Raw genomic sequence first — 4,900 nt, forward strand, 5'->3', positions numbered from 1 at the left:
TCAATAAAAATTTATCGATGAAAAAAAAATAAAAATGGACAGCTGATATTGCTGATATCTCAGATTTAGATGCCTTATTAAGTCATAATTTAATGGTATTTAAATATCTACAAACTGCTTCACTGCAGGAAACACATCTCAAAACAATACACAGAGCATTTATATCACAGGCTCAGAGAGCACATATTGTTCCAGATGAAACCGGCAAATGCCCAAAGTATAAAATGCAAGGAGCTACATTCTTTCACAATTTTTGGCAATGTGGGAAGATAGCAATATTTTGGCATAAAATTATTAATTATATCAATCAGATATTCAATTTGAATTTATCTAGAGATCCAATAGCATGTATGTTGGTAAATTTGTCGGTGTGGGACCTGGGTTTGTTGGGAAAAGAAGTTATTCCTGTCATAACTGTTATCCTCACTGTTGCAAAAAAGTTGATACTGAAATACTGGATCAAGAGGTCTACACCCTCTCTGGCTGAGCTGAAAAATATTCTTCTCCGCATCATTTATTTTGAAAGACAAGCTACAATTCCGCATATAGAAAAGGGTGTAACTAAATTCCACAAAAAATGGGAACACTATATTGCAGCTTTAGAAATGTCAGTTCAAACACATATCTATAAATTATTTGGATCCACAACGTGGTTCTTGCATAGACAACTGACCTCTCCTGTGTCATAATCAGAGACATACAGATGTTTTCAGTCGCAAAACATTAAAATGTGATTACTGCCCACGTATTCCCTATCTAAAGAAGTAGAAAGTAAACCATATGTTCATAGTCTATTAACATACCTCCCCCTCCCTCTTGCGTGTTCCTAAATACAACCCCTACAGTGGCAAACACAGGATTTCTAGAGGGGGGTTTCCAAATACTTGATTTTGGAGCGAGTGTGGCCAGTCCATGAAGGGGATATAAATAGCACTTATCCAGCTTTAATATGTTACATACAAAGTATATTGTGTTGCATAATTCCAGCATATACAGGACCAGCGATCACAGTAAGCTATTATATGCGGCAGAAGGTCCATCCTGTCTGAGCAGAATGTTTTTTTTCAGATGTGGGCATCATTCCAGAGCATTGGAGCAAGTCTGGGAGTCTGGGGTAGCAGCAGAGGAACCTAGCACTGCCCTGGACATATATGTACATATTGGTCTCCTTATGTACTGGATAGTGTATTATTATACAGTATTAATAATTAACCCTATTGACGGTCTATAGCAGTGCATGTTTTCCACATCTCCTAGTTGGTGCACAGGTATATTTATTACTGGCTGACACATTTTGAAAGATCCACAGTTGGTGTTAATCATTTCATTTGTGATACTGAGAAGAACATGCAGCACTAGTAACATTCTATTATATTACTAATGTGGTCATAGTGTGTGCTAGAGAGGGGGGGTTTCCAGGCAGACGGAAACCCCCCTGCGTTTGCCTATGCCCTTTTTTTCTTTTATTGATATTTTCTATATTTGTTTATTTGTGTAATTTTTCTTTCTGTAATTTTGTAACCAACACTCAGTTTAAACTCTGACAATTTTATGTCAAATGTATTACTCTATATATTACAAGATTCCTTTTGAGAGAATTTAATAAAATGTTTTTGAAAACAAAAAACCTGGACTGTGATGGCAGAGTTTAGCAAACTCTGGACTATACAATATATATTGGCCGATCTTCTGATCCACAATGGATCACATCAACCATTATTATTATTATTATTATCATTTATTTATATGGAGCCACAGGTGTTCCTCAGCGCCTTACAAAGTACATAAACAAATAGGTTGACCAGTGACTTACTGTACAATTCAGGACAAGGACATGGATAATATACATTGCTACATTGCCGACCATAACACCCAGATAAGCTACAGAGCATAAACAACCAAGTGTTAGGTGCCCTACTGGGGAGTAAGAAGTAGATGAAAGTAAAGTAAGGAGAACCACAGGAGGGTAGAGGGCCATGCTAGCTTGAGCTTACATACTAAAGGGGAGGGGGCAAACAAACAGGGGTGACACAGATGGGGTAGTCAAGGAGGAAGGAGTCTGTAGCAGCAAGTTAAGATGAGAGCTGGAAGGCTTTGATGAAGTAGTGGGTCTTGAGAGCCTGTTTGAAGGATTTTAGAGAGGTGGAGAGTCTGATGGGAAAAGGGAGAGGGTTCCAAAGGTGGGGAGCAGCGCGTGCAAAATCTTGGAGGCAGGAGTGGGAGGAAGTAATCAGTTGGCATGATGGGGTATGGCCACGGAGAGCATGGAATAGCACACTTTCTGGTGCGCTCTCCGGACCCAAATATCCGCTTTCCACATCCTGCCTGCTCCCCCGGGCTTATTATTCGGCAACCTGGTGGTAGTTGGTGTGCAGATTGCGCTGTCCCGTCCTGTCACGGCTGTGGAGACTGGCTTACCCGGAAAGTTGGAGATCGCGGCGGTGGGGCCTGTCCACGTGAGATGCCGGCGCCATCTTCTGTGTCTGAGCGGCGCCTCCGCACTTTGCTCTCAGCTCATCTCCGGTGATCAGGGGGAGGGCTGACTGGAATCTCCCATACGGGGCTGCTGGTGAGTCCTTCCCTGCTGGCCGTGGTAGTCATGTGCAGGGCTCCTTTACATGCTGCTGCTGCGCTCCTCCAATTCTGTACAGACATGCATGAGGAGCCTGTGCTTACTATATCCTGCCTGTAAGCTGCTGTTGATACCAGTTTAACCTGACTCTGAGCTATATACAAAAGGAACTTTCTTTAACCCTCCTTTATTACTACTGTGGTCTGCTATATATATATATATATATACTCTGTTGGAGCCTCTCATATATACTGCATGATGGTGAAACATCATAACTCTGCTGCAGCGGCTAAGCTGGAGAAGTTCTCTAGAGTACCACCTGCTCAATCCACTTCTACTGATCAGAAAGGTAATTCTCCTCCTGCATCTCCCGCAGAGTTGGTGACTTCAGCTGAGTCCTCTGATGCTGGACATCAGCGAGTTCTTAAAGCCGTGACTGCTTGTGAGACCAGGCTCTCAGAAAAGATTGGCAAAGTGCAGTCAGATCTATCCATTATACATCACGATCTGCAATGTGTTCGTGAGAGAGTCGGTGAGGTGGAGACCCGTACATCCACTCTGGAGGATAAAGTAACAACTTTGGGTGCTCGAGTTAACTCTCTTGATTTGCAGCTTACATCCATACAGAGGAAAATGTTTGACATGGTGGGACGGCTCAGGCGAAATAATGTGCGATTCGTTGGGTTACCAGAGAAGGAGGAGGGTACTGATCCTGAAAAGTTCCTGGAAAAATGGCCCTTAGACATGGTTCTACTTCTTTTTCTACATATATAACAATCGAGAGAGCCCACATTGTGCCGTCTAGACCTTTGCCACCTGGGGCGCCACCACGGAATTTCATAGCGAAATTCCTTCATTTCCGTGACCGGGACTCTGTTCTTAGATTGGCCCATACTAATGGTCCTTTACAGTGGAACGGAACTCGGATCTCTGTATTCCCTGACTTTGACATAGACATACAGAAAGACAGGGCCCAATTTCTTGCAATTAAAAGGTGCCTTCGTGATCTTAATATCTCCTACGCAATGCTATATCCATCTAAGCTTTGTGTAGTTGCCAATGGTGAAACCAAATTCTTCATGCCACCGAGGGAGGCGGCACTATGGCTTGACCGCCACAGACCAGCCAGGGATGCATTGGCTAATGATTGATATCCTGAGCTTTAATAATCCTACATTTCCATATGGCTAATGTCTAATTTGTATCTGATATATTTAATGTGTTTTATGTTTTGATGCTTCCGCTGTCTATGTAGTCTGGGTATATACTAATGAGGGCCAACCTTTGTTGGTGTCATCTACCTACAGTATTCTCATGGCTTTTTCAGCGAGTTAAGATTTCATACTTTTATTGTTTGCTCTTCAATATTCATTGTATAATCTATTTACTAAGCTAATATTGTTGTTGGGCTATATAGTCCTTTATGAGTAGAATATTTTTTATTCTTTTGCTGACTGTTCACCAGATTATTCTATAACACAATATTTATGGTTTTTTTATTTGCTCCCGGAGGATGACTCCGTGTACGGAGGCCTCCCTGTGTTATGCTTTGTTGTCATTATATATTTTGCTCCATTTATCTTGTTTGAGGTAAGGTAATATCTTATTTATATTGCATAGTTTAGTTTAGTTGTAAGGGTTAGGGGTATTTAGGTACAAGGTATGCCTAGGTTGGGTGTGGTATACAGGGTGGGGGGTGTTTTAAGGGGTGGGTCCATACTAGTTTGTATGGGGTATTTTTTTATTTCAAATATGATGGTTTATCCTTGGTATGTATACATTTGTTGTGTGCTTTCATGGTTGCATAAATTATTTCAGTACGGTATTAAATGATGGCGTCACATATTAATATTCTCACTTGGAATGTTAGAGAGTTGAATGACAAAGTCAAGAGATCATTGGTGTTCAGGCAGGTGAAACTGTATGCTTCTGATATAATCTGCCTTATGGAAACTCATTTGATTGGTGGGAAATTGATGTCCTTAAAAAAGCCTTGGATTGGTTGGACATATCACTCATCACATACTTCGGCGTCTAGGGGCGTGTCCATACTGGTGCGTAAATCTGTTCCATTTACTTTAGAGCAGGTTCAATGCGATGCTTGGGGTAGATATGTATTCCTGAAATGTAAGATTGACTCGGAACTTCCGGTGGGCGGGGCTTCAAGTATGGCCGCGTTTTAACCTGGCTCCCTGTGAAGGACATTAAATCCTGCGACATCAAGACATGAAACACAGAATTAAGCCACACTGTGTTCACCAAAGTATCCCTCTTTGCCTGAGGAATCCAGGGATATCTGTATTGCCAGGGAGTCTAAAGTATTTTCCC

This window comes from Taudactylus pleione, unplaced genomic scaffold (assembly GCF_031769625.1).
Source record: "Taudactylus pleione unplaced genomic scaffold, aTauple2 ptg001460l, whole genome shotgun sequence".
NCBI classification, from domain to species: Eukaryota; Metazoa; Chordata; class Amphibia; order Anura; family Myobatrachidae; genus Taudactylus; species Taudactylus pleione.